The following is a 13,072-nucleotide window of genomic DNA, read 5'->3' as shown; positions in this document are numbered from 1 at the left end:
AATGCCTGAGAAGCGAGGAGGAAGGGAGGAACAGAGCCAGCAACTGCTTAGGAGCCAAAGAATGTAAAGCTTAGGAGTGTGGCCGGAGGGGGAGAGCAGTGTCCACAGTTGTCTAAGAGGAGCTGCTGCTGAAGGTAGTACAGCACATCCATTAGGTCTGCTCTGAGCACAGCAGCCGCCGTGAGAGTGAATACAATGGAGGGAAAGGCTCAAGAGAGAGCCACATCCAGAGAAGAAACGTTATTAGAGAGAGTCGGAAAGCAACAAGCAAAGCTGCCATTCAAATTGGGGAGAGCTGCCAGAATCACAGGGGGTACCGTCATTGTCAGAATGAGAGCTGCCAGGGTCTGCCAGTGTCAAGTAGCAGGCTGCCAGTACTAGAGAGAAAACGGTCATTGCCAGAAAAATCCAACCCCAGTCCAGATCCAGTCCCTGTCCCAGATCCAGTCCCCGTGGCCAGATCCAGTCCCCGTGGCCAGATCCAGTCCCCGTGGCCAGATCCAGTCCCCGTGGCCAGATCCAGTCCCCGTGGCCAGATCCAGTCCCCGTGGCCAGATCCAGTCCCCGTGGCCAGATCCAGTCCCCCGTGTCCAGATCCAGTCCCCCGTGTCCAGATCCAGTCCCCCTGCCTCCATTTACTACAGCTTCTAATCTTTGGCCTAGTGGAAATAGTCATTAGGAACATATTAAAGCCATTGATTCCTAATTGTAGTGTCCACCAGGTCTCCAGAACTGACCACAGCAACTGTGAGTAATGCAACACTGCACCAAACACAGAGCTGAATACCAGCCCAGCTGCCCACCTTAACTAGGTCTGGGCTTGAACTGCTCAAAAGCAATTGGGGTAACTCTACCCTTTATCCTCTATGACAGGGGTCTTCAAACTTGGCCCTCCAGCTGCTGTGGAACTACACATACCAGCATGCACTGCCACCTTTTTGATATAACAGCATGCTAAAACTATGTGCAGTGCATGCTGGGATGTGTAGTTCCACAGCATATGGAGGGCCAAGTTTGGAGAACCCTGCTCTATGACCATCCGTACACAATAACATCATGGGGCTACTAAGTTCATTCATCTTCATCTTCAAGAGAGAAATACATAGATTCCAAGGTGGCCGATAATGACGTTGCAGTCTTCTGCGGAGTCGCAGTGGCAGTAATATGCAAGTGCTAGTTTCAGCCTTCCCCCTGTGTAATACTGTACGCCGGGCTATCCAGATGGAAGAAATACAGTGCATAGGTAGACAGTCAATAGGTCGACACCATATGGTCGACATGCAAATGGTTGTCAGGGTCAAATGGTCGACAGTTGAAAGGTTGACATGAACTTAGGTCGACAGGGTTAAAGGTCAACATGGTCAAAAAGGTTGATGCAGAAAATGTTGACACATGGCTTTTCATATTCATTAATACTTTAGGGTTAGGCTGCGAAGAGGGCGGTTAGGTTAGGCTTAGGTACTAGGGCAGTAATTCCCAACCTCAAGACACACTAACAGTCCTGGTTTTAGTGATATCCATGCTTAAGCACAGATGGTAAAATCAAAATAACTAAGGTACTAATTAAGTCACCTGTGCTAACTATGGCTATCCTTAAAACCTGGACTGTTAGTGTGCCTTGACTTGAGGACCGTGGTTGGGAACCCCTGCACTAGGGGAAGGTTAGGGTTAAAGTATACATTTTTTTTTTTAAATGTCACCGTGTCGACCATTTGTGTGCTGACCTTTTGACCTAAGTCCATGACAACCATTTGACCCTGTCTACCTCTTACCTATTGACCATCTGGTGCCGACCTGTTGACTGTCTATCTAGACACTGTAGATCTTTCAATCCATTGACAAGTGCAAGCCCTGATACGCCCACTTTCCATTCCCGTGGACAGTACACGTAGGTCGCAAACTGTCCACCATCAGCGCACCGTCGCGTCCACCATCAACACTTGCACCAGCGTTGCTCCCATTTTCTGGGGGCGCCGGGGCCACTGTCTGCATCTTCCAACGGAGATTTATGGTGAATACACATGGTCAGATTTTTCTTAAAAAATCGTTCATATCTGAAGGAAAATCTGACATATCTGTCAGATGAACGATTTGAACGATGCACGTTCCCGATGGTCAGATAACGATATCTGGCATCTGATGTGTTTGCAGTCAGACTTGGACGATTCCATTCATTTTAATGCAGTCAAAAATCGTTCAATCGTTCATCTGACAGATCTGACCGTGTGTATGCTCCATTAGCCATGTAACTGCGATGACCATTCTGAGTAGCCTTGGGCCCACTCAGACGGTCGATGCCGCGTCCGACGATAGCGATTGTGATCTGATCCTGCGTCTTCAGACGCAGTGCTGGGATCTTCGATGCCGTCAGGGGGGCGTCTTTTGTCCTCAGACGCCTCCTAGGGCACTAGTATAGCTTAGCATCGCTGCTGCGTCCAAAGATGTGAGTCTGTGAATCAGGCCCCTAGCGCAGAGGTGGAGTCGCACTACTATGGCACACAACATTTGGTGCACTAAGCCCGCCCAGTTTACTATCCGCAGCTTTTACACAAGGGCAGACTAGATGGGCCATGTGGTTCTGGTCTGCCGTCAAATTCTATGTTTATGTAACATCCTGCAGCTCTGCCACGCTAGACTATGAGGTCGTGGGGGTCCCGGTACCAGAAGAGGCCACACAATAATATAATATGCAGAAACTCCAGGCACCAGCATTACACGTATGATGACATGTTAAACAGACTCGTCAAAATATATAGGCGTAAATCAAACTCATCAAATATTTGAGGCAGAGTGCTTGCTGTTTGCTTATGTACAGACGTGTTTGTTTAACGTGACGATCCACATGCATTGTATGACAAATGGCGGAGATTAACCCTGCCTGAAACATCTCACTAAAGCCTGTATTTAATTTCATTAAAGTACTAATCCAGGGGTGGTGCTCCTCTACCTATTCGCGTCACGCAGCATAACCTGAAGTGTTGTTTACATGCTCTTATTGTAGCTTAATGAAACATTTGTTATGCCAGAATACAAACAGATGCACATTCGCCAGCGCATTTCAGAAATAAAAAAACATGGGACTATTTACGGCTCGCACCTGAACGGAACAGACCCCCTCCTGTATACACAGGATAAACACAGCAAGCAATATATATACATATGCGGGACCGAGAATAGCGTTCTTTTAAATCAGAATGAAAATGAGAATTAGTGGAGGAGAAGCCAAGCAGAGAACCGGTTTATGTTCTTTTTCTTTTATACAACATTATGGAAAAATCTATTTTAGGATTTTACCAGGAATTGTTCCCGAAACATGAAGTGGCTTGTGAAGCAGCATTAAACCACATTAAAAGGAGCTCGTCCCACCTCAGCCAGCTACAGGCAGCTGCCAATGTCTGCAAACATGATTCCTGCATTCCTGTGGCTGCATGCACTTTATATCTCCATTCAGCTCCTTTATAGACAGCAAATAATATCACGCCATCATAAAATAATTTATTATTTGCTCCTTGCTGTTATTATTACCAGGCAAAACTGAACAAAGTCACCAGTTTAGGATTGATATAGGTCTCCCTATTGTTTTCTATATTTGTTTTATAATTGTCCGGCTGGGAAAATAAAACGAAAGCTGCATGAATAAATATATTAAATATTTGGGGATTAAAATTTAAAAGGAGAAGTGAGGGTGTTGCCCATAGTACCAATCAGCTTCTACCAATCATTTCCTAAACTGTACTAGATAGGTTGTCAGGGCTGTTGAGAGATCGGCCGCATACCTCCCAATATCTTGGTTCCTAAAGTCAGAAAGGGGGCGTGGTCTTGTTACAGCTAGGCCACGCCTCCTGAAGTATGACACTTTGTCCTGTTATGCTGGGGGAGAGCCCAGCACTCCAGCAAATAATATGCTGCCCCCAGTCTCCTCAATGCTTTGACTGGACATCGCGCACATGCCAGTGTCTCCCAAACTCCCGACTGCCCGCGGGAGACTGCAGAACAGTGCCTGATAGACGGGACTGTCCCGCTGAATTCGAGAATGGTTGGGAGGTATGCAACTGGGTATTGGGGGTGTGCAAAAATCCAGGAGGCGTGGCTACGCCCCATTTCTACTTCAGGGTCCATAGGGTATCCACAGGATACCTTGGAGTTAATATTTTCAGCCTCCCAGGATGCACTGGGGTCCCTCTCCTATACCCCCGCCCCCGAGCCAAGGCAAATCAGTTTTGTAGGTGCCTGGCTCGGAGTCGGATCACCTTATTCAGAGGGGGGCTGTTACAGCCCCTGAAGTTTATTTTCAAGCAGCTTTGCTGCACAAGATGAGTTGTACAGCATAGACAGTCAGTACTGACGTCTATGCTGTCGCTCCTCCACCCCGCCGGACCAGAACGCCGGCACTGATCCGGGGATGCTGGTGGGTGTCTGGGGTCGCAGCCGGCAGGTGACCCCGGAATATCCCCAGATTCAAGGGGTCAGGTAAGTGGTGGGGTCCCGCAGAGGGTTCCCGCCGATTCACAGTCGTTTGGTCCTCAGGCAGGGGGCTCCCTGGGGACAGGCTACGCGTGGAGCCAGGTACTGATCCTGCGCTTTCCACTAGACCACCAGGGACAGCTGGCTGTAGCAGTGTGGCTATGCTCCAGCATCTCAGGGGTTAATAGCATGCCACGGGAGCGCGCCTTTCATGTCTCACATCCGGCGCCTCCCCCGCTGCACAGTGCCTTTCCACAGCGGTTTGGTGTTCTGCGTCAGCGCTCCTCCCCCGGGCACGCCTCCACTCAGCTCCTCGGTGACCATTTTCTAGGAAGTGTGCAAATGCTGTTGTAGTTTGATACAGGTGGCATCACGGTCCGGGTCTCCCCGCATACCTCTCCTACGATAAGGTCAGAGTGTGCAGCGCTGTTTCCTACCAGGCTCTGGTCTGTGTAGTTGATCACAGTGCTTGTAGTGCAGGTTATTTATTTCTGCATTGTATGTGACTATATGCTAGCGCTGTCTGACTGTACTTTCACTTCTGACTGTCAGCCATTTTACTATCCCTGCTCTTCCTCTGCTAAAGCCCTTGCGGTGCGGTATTGCAGGGTGTTCATTGCCTCACAGTATACAAAGTGTTTGTCTGTGTGGGGAGTCACATACGCTCCGTTTACACTCATCATGTCTGGGAGTGAACGTGAATATCCTCTTCAGCTAAAATGTACCACATGTAATGTACTGTTAGCGGAGGGAGATGGGAACGCTGAGGGTTTATGCAGGGCATGTTATCTTATATCACGCCAGATTGCTGTCACTGCGCCTGTGCAGGAACCGCCCTGGGCTTGTTTTGCTAAGGCACTTACAACCCTTGTGGGCCAGTTGGCGGTGCTCCCTGCGTTTCCCCAGATGGTTATCGCAGCAGATGGTAGTCTCATCACCCATGCAGGGGTTCCCCAGACAGTTGATGATACCTCAGGGTCTCCCAGTTTCGCCCCCCCAGGTCTCGCAGGAGCCTGTTTGGGTGAATTCATCGTCCACTCCAGTACAGAACCTGACAGACGTTTTACAGGGGGAGTCACCATTGCGGCCTGCTAAGCGGCCTTTATTGTCTCAGACGGCTCAAATGATGCTGATGACATGACGTCTGATGATGGTGAAATTATTGACTTTTCAGATCAAGAGCCCCTTCGTGCAAAGGAGGCGGAGTCTAAATCTAAAGTCTATATAGCCGGCCTTATACGCCAAATCTAAATAACAATGTTAAGGGAGATGCCACTGTATTTCCTCTATCTGGTCAGTTAGTGGATCATTTAGAGGAGGTGTGGAAAAATCCAGGTAAGCAGTTCCAGCCACAAAAACGCTTGGCCTTTGCATACCCATTTGCGGATAATCATTTTTCAAAATGGGAAACACCTCCACAGGTAGATTCTCATGTCACATGCCTAGTGAGGAGTGCTACATTGCCCATGCCCTCCATGTCCTCCTTTAAAGGATGTTACGGATCGCAAGGTGGAAATATGCCTAAAATCCATTTATTCCTTTGCTGTAGGGGCTTCCAGACCAGCTATGGCTGTGTGCTGGGTGGCCAGAGCCATGGAGCGGTGGGCGGATACCTTGGAAGCGTCTCTGGACACTGACTCTTCCCCTGAACAGGTGGAGTTAGTGGGCAATCTCAGAGACTCAGCCACGTACATCAATGAGGCAGCCTTAGATATAGGTCTCCTCACTTCCAGAATCTCCTTGGCAGCAGTAGCGGCTCGCTGCTCCCTGTGGTTGCACTCTTGGAAAGCGGACACAGATTCCAAGAAGGGATTGGAATACTTGCCCTTTAATGGACAGGTCCTGTTTGGTCCTGACCTGGACAAATTGTGGCCACACTGGCAGCAGCTAAATCTATGTGTTTGCCATCTGCTACAGTCCCATCAGGATCTGGTACTTCATCCTTTCGGCCTTATAGGGCCCAGGGTAAGTCCAAAATCCAGTCCTTTCCCAGTCAGACGGATAACAGGAAATCTGCCAAGCCAAAGAAGCAGGCTTGAAGTACAAGACGTTCTACTCCCAAGTTGGACGATAAGCCTTCAACCTGACGGGACGAGCCTCCCCTTGGGGGACCCCAGAGTGAGAGGCCACCTGCTTTAGTTCACCCAGTGCTGGTACCTGACTACCAAGGACTCTTGGGTACACGAGGCGGTCTCTCGGGGGTATGCCCACTGCTTCCAGCGAAGGCCTCCCAGACGGTTTTTCACCACAGGCCTTCCGGCAGATCAGGACATGGCCCTGGAACTCCAAAAGGTGTTGCACTCTATGCTCCAGGCTGGAGTTATAGTGCCTGTTCCATTATCCCAGAGGGGCACGGGTTTCTATTCCAATCTCTTTCTGGTGCAGAAGCCCAATGGGTCTTACCGACCCATCCTCAACCTCAAATCCCTCAACAAGTTCCTCAGTTCAGGATGGAGACCCTGCATTCCCTTATTCTGGCAATGGAGCCTGGGGATTTCATGGTGTCGTTGGACATTCAGGATGCCTACCTGCATGTCCCTATTATCTTAACACACCAGCAGTTCCTCAGGTTTGCAGTGCTTGACCAACATTTTCAGTTCCAGGCACTGCCCTTTGGTCTGGCCACAGCGCCTCGAGTCTTTACCAAAGTCATGGCAGTCATGGCAGCCCACCTGCGGATGCAGGGGTCCGCTTGTTGCCTTACCTTGATGACTTTCTGTTGTTAGCAGGGTCTCCAGAGATCCTCCAGCACCATCTGCAGCTGACAATATCTGTGTTGCAGAATCACGGCTGGTTGATAAACTGGAAGATATCCACCCTGGTTCCCTCACAGAGGATGCTCCATCTTGGGGCCCTGTTGGACTCTCAACAACAGAGGATCTATGTGACGGAGAATAAGATCTCTGCATTACAGGCAAACGTACGCAGTTGCCTTCAGAGCCACCGGGTGTCTGTTCACTCGGCGATGAGGTTACTGGGCTCCATGGTGTCAATGTTCGACATGGTGGAATATGCCCAATTTCACTCCAGACCTCAGCAGAAATTGATCCTCTCCAGAAGGAATGGGTTGCCCCATCGGATAAAGACACAGACCATGGTGCTTTCTCTGGAGGTACGTCTGTCTCTGGCCTGGTGGCTGCAGACAACTCACCTGAACAAGGGACATCACTTTTGGGTGGCAAGCTGGGTCCTTCTGACAACGGACGCCAGTCTCCTTGGCTGGGGAGCAGTGACGGGTCCACTCTTGTTCCAGGGCAGGTGGACTCCAGCAGAATCTGCACTTCCAATAAACATCTTGGAACTTCAGGCGGTATTCAAAGCTCTCCAGCAAGCAAAACATGTTCTCGTGGTACACCTGTCAAACCATAATGCAGGTGTCCTAAGGCAAGCTCAGGGAGGACAGAAACCTCACGTGGAGCAGAAGGGCAAAAGGGAAAACCTGTGCAGGTACAATCAGACAATGCCACCACGGTGGCTTACATAAACTGCCAAGGAGGAACCCGAAGTCAGGCGGCTCTGACAGAGGTGTCCTGCATCCTGACTTGGGCAGAGGGCACTCTCCCTGCCATCTCGGCAGTGTTCACACCCGGGAGTCCTGAACTGGGAAGCAGGCTTTCTCAGCCATCAAGACGTGCATCCAGGAGAATGGTCTCTTCACCAGGAGGTGTTTCAACTCCTGGTGGACAAGTGGGGCCTTCCAGAGATAGACCTCATGGCCTCTCGACATAACAACAAGCTGCCTGTGTACCAGTCAAGAACAAGAGACACGGACGCTCTTCTGGTGGAGGCTCTGTCGGTCCGTTGGACCTTCCAGTTTGCGTACCTCTTCCCTCCATTCTCCCTTCTTCCTCGAGTGGTTAGAATATTCAAGCAAGAAGGTGGCACGCTCCTGTTGATAGCTCCAGATCTTCGGAGTCTATCCGTAGACACTCCGATGCTGTTGCCTCAACGTCCGGACCTGTTGTCTCAGGGTCCATGCGTTACCCAGACCTGAGTCGTCTGTCTTTGACAGCGTGGCTGTTGAGACAGCCCACTTAAGGTCCAGGGATCTCGGAATTGGGGGCTCTCTCATTTCGACCTCCCTTTCTAATTTTTCATAGGGACAGGGTGGTGCTTCGCACTCGCCCTGGTTTCCTACCTAAGTTGGTATCTTGTTTTCACATTAATGATGAAATCATTGTGCCGCCCTTCAATTCTCCAGACCTCTCGGCTGGTGAGGCCTCCTTGGATGTGGTACGTGCTCTAAGGATTTATGTTGACCGTATACAATTCTTTTAGGAAGTCGGACTCCTTGTTTGTCCTCTATGGCTTCCGTAAGAAGGGTTGGCAGGATGAATTCGCATGGCAATTTCTGAGGCTTACATTCAGGAAGGCCTTCCTGTTCCATCCTCTGTTAAGGGATTCGATACCTTCGCCTCTTAGGATGCTTCCTTCGGACGGCAGATTCTCCTTTCAGCACAGGAGCTTCCCCACCCTTAAAGGATACTGCTTTGGGACATCCCCAAGGTATCCTGTGGATACCCTATGGACCCTGAAATAGAAAATATGAGATATGGTAAGAACTTACCCTAGTTATCTCTATTTCTACGAAGTCCATAGGGTTCCTCAAGACTCCCGCCCTGTTGCACCTGTACTGCAGATGGACTTTGCTCTGGTCACCGGTTTATCCGTCTCCTTCTGGTGAGAATGTGATTCTTGTGTGTTCCAGAACTTTCTTCTCTCTCTTTCTTCTCCTCCTCCAGCCTATGGCTTGTTACATTACTGAGATGCCTTGGCTCAGGGACGGAGTATAGGAGAGGGACCCCAGTACATCCAGGGAGGCTGAATACTTTAACTATGAGGTGCCCGATGTCTGCCGCCATCGCAAATACCCCAAGGTATCCTGTGGAACACACCGCCTCTAGTCTCGGCGTCTCTCTAAATGTTAACTATAATCTGATTGGTTTCTATAGGGAACACATCCAATTTTCCTTTTTAAAACTTTTCCCTTTTAAAACTTAGCTAATTTACCCAAACTATATTTGATGGAGGTTTCCAAAATGGTGACAACTTTAATTTACTGATTAATACATACCTTTTCTGAAACTTATACTAAACATGTTGCTTTTTTTTTTCTTCCTTAATTGCCTTTTTGACAGCAACATAAGGCTAGATACAAATACAATTCCAAAAAGCAATTGCCACATCATAAGTGTTAAAGGCCATCTAATATGGGCAAAAAAAAAGTTAAAATAGCAAAGCAAGCCTGTCAGTTATTTTCCTTTAAAACTTGCCATGAGTGCATGGATCATTTCTGCTTCTGAGACGACAACAAGCCAATCAAGCTTCTGCACAGTCTCATACACCCCCTTTGATCCAGAGTAATGTAAGGTAGAGTAGCGCTGTTAGCTCTGCAACAGTACAGAACATTCATCCCTATAGCAATGGGACAGAGTTGGCTGAACCAATAAACTTCAGCTTAGGCTTTAAAAATCATTTGAGCTGGTTATTGCCTGGTGTGGAATCAGTGCATGAAAAGTAACGCATTGTAGGGCTGTTCCCACTGAGGGCTCATTAGCACAACTCCAATAAATGTAATCAATGGCTACAAACCCAGGTCACAATTCTTATCCAAAACTGTGATGCCACAAAAGCCATCACTTCTATAGGAAGCCAAAGAAGTAGGGATCAACCAACACAGCAGGGATTCCCCAAATACAGATATACGCATTTTCTGAATACACAACCCGTTAGTAAGAGCTTGCACTGAGGTCCTGATTCAGAGAGGGACGCAAATGCAATCGCTGCTGTGATCCCTCCCATAGGCAGCGGCTGCGAGAAAACATTCAAATGTCGCAGCTGCTGGAATGTGTATTGACTTGAGACGCAAACCTGCATACAGGGATTTCACCTTCGGACGTACATCGGCCGATCATCAGACTTCTGAGTAACCCTATGATTGCGCAGAGATTGGCCGATGGAACAACTGTGTAAGCAATCGCAGTCGAGGGCTGTGACACGCCCCCAAAACAGTGACCTGCGTTTGAGCCCCCCGTTACCGTCCATAATAGGTCTCTGAGTGTCCATCACTTTGCAAATAAATCTTCTCTGCGACCGACATTGTAAGCCATCGCGGCACATGCACAGCGCCACTCCGACGCATGAGCAGTAGAAATGAACATCGGCTATTTGCGAGAACATCGGCCATTTGCGAGAACATCGATCTATGAAACAGACCTTGAATACAGATTTTTTTTAATTAAAATGATGGGTCTGAGCAGGGGGCTTACAATTATAACACTTCTTCTGTAGCTTTGACTCTTGGAAGATTTCTGTTTCTTGTGTCTTACAATTCCAGGAAACTCAGAATTCGGGTTATGCTTTTAGAGCCGGCACATAGCTACGATACAGTAAATATCCTTTACATTGGAATTTTTGAACAGCTTCCGAAATGTCATTGTGCAGAGCAAAACACCCCTCTCTCTATTATTCCAACACAAATAGCTGAAGTTCAATACAGTAAATCTTTTGACTAACACCAAGCAATATCCTTTAGTACATCCTCCTGCAGAACCCGGTCTGTGTTAGTTTAGAATACTAAGGATATTGCTGACAGATTTATGAAATCATCGCATTCTCCACAGTTCTAACTTGTTCATAGTTTCTCTTTAAATTCATAAATTTGTCCCATGTCTGGTTCTAGCATAAAGACATCCCAAGCAATGTGAGGAATGCGATCTGTACGGGTTCAGCACAGAAATATCCTGGATAGTTTACCTTAGTGGCAGAAATGACAGGAATGGGCTAATGACGGCACAGTCAGCCCAGTGGACTGTCTCAACATGTTTAATCGGAGACATAATAGGATGTAATTCCCCTGCAAAAAAAATGTCCCAACTATTTACATTGGACTTTGTCTGTATTACATGTAATGACAAAGAGATAAAACATTCGCATGCAACGTTCTTCCTGTCTTATTGACGAGATAAGATCGGGAACGTTAAGCCGCTTGGTCACGTAGTGTAATTTGGAAGTAGTTATGGTCATTAAATTAAGAAGACAGCTCCTGAGCTCTATGCAGTAAGCTTGACGCTCTGAAATCCATAAAGGGACATGAGCCAAGTCTGAGGGCCTAGAAGTAAGTTGTGAGAACTCTGCACAAAAGAAACGTGCAAGGAAACCATGCTTACAGTATATTCCCTAATATGCAGAGATGTACATATCTAGCCAGGGCTCTAAGCCGCCATGGGGACCATTTATCAATAATCGCTTTTGCAATGCGATCAGGACATGCCAGTAACGCCCACGATCATATTGCAAAAAAGCGATCCTATCGGCCGGATGTATTATCCGGGACATGCCGGGACAAAAGGAGCCCCTCCCTGCGATGTCTCCGGAGAGCTGCCGGCCAGTGCAGGGGGTGGTGCACATGCGTAGTCCCGTGGACTGCACAGGCACATCTGCCATAGCCGGGGAGGGCTCCGGCGGATCCCTCCGCCAGCTAATAGTGCGAGGTGTAGCCTATAAGCTACAGCGGCTAACGTCATCTTCAGATGGCGTTAGCTGCGGGGGCCAATATCGGGAATGCATCACATTCCGGATATTGGTAAATTTGGCAGCATCGCATGCCCCACAGACACCTATGGGGGAGGCAGCTGCCAGCGGCAATGGAGGGATCACAGCAGGTATCGGAGATACCTGCTGTGGTCCCCCCTTCATACATACGGGGGATACTTAGTATTTGAGGTAAACCCCGGAAAACGGGTGTTTTGGGGGATTTTACCTCAAATACACTTTAATAAATGGGCCCCTAAGTGCCGAACCTGTGACATCATGACTTCACGCGTAGGGGACGCCAGCACTAGGAAGTAGAACACTGCCTGGGGCATCCTTAGGACGCTCCGGGCAGCTCTACAGGTTGCAGGGTGCATGCTGGAGCCTCCACTGTCTTTACAGTAGGTCTACTGGCTGCGGTCTGCCATCCAGGCACCCCACAAGCCAAAGGAAGGTGCCGCGGGGCAGCCACTGTGCCGCCCCCAGAGACCTCGGTGATGGCACCACTTGCACATCCCTGCATCTTGTGATACGACTGCTTCTGAGTGTGCACCTCATTGCCGATTAGCCATCATTGCCGGAGGTGCACTTGCCGTTACAACCAAGTTTTACCTTTTCGATCATAGGAGTAGATGGAATAGAAATATGTTAAGCCAAGCCCCTGTGGGATCATGAGAGTTTATATCCTAGAATATATTCAGAGCTCCCTAGTTTCGTTTACAGATATTTTTGCATATTTCACTTCACTCACAAAAAGATTTGCTCATTCTGTGTACACGAGGGTTATACATTTCCTATTGATCTCCAGAAATCTGCCATGTCACAGTTACCATTAAAAAGGTAGCATGGTGGGTGTAATGGTTAGCATCCCTGCCTCACAGCACTGAGGGCATGAGTTTAATTCCTGACCAATTATCGGTGTGGAGTTTGTATGTTCTCCCCATGTATGCCTGCGTTTCCTCCAGGTGCTCTGGTTTCCTCCCAAACCGCAAAAACATACTGGTAGGGTATTTGGTTGGGTATATTGTCTCCTACAGTAACATAACTGCAGCGGTTTAATCAAGCCATTGACCAC

General features: G+C 48.5%; 1 protein-coding gene across 2 annotated transcripts in view; it reads right to left on the bottom strand.

Annotated features, from left to right (window-relative positions):
• The window catches only part of MEGF6 (multiple EGF like domains 6), a 433,964-nt gene that overhangs the window by 131,406 nt on the left and 289,486 nt on the right, over positions 1 to 13,072 (bottom strand). The window lies entirely within an intron of this gene.

This window comes from Taudactylus pleione, unplaced genomic scaffold, assembly GCF_031769625.1.
Source record: "Taudactylus pleione unplaced genomic scaffold, aTauple2 ptg000554l, whole genome shotgun sequence".
Classification (NCBI taxonomy): Eukaryota; Metazoa; Chordata; class Amphibia; order Anura; family Myobatrachidae; genus Taudactylus; species Taudactylus pleione.
Note: the sequence above shows the minus strand (reverse complement) of the source record. Positions and strands in the feature narration are given on the sequence as shown.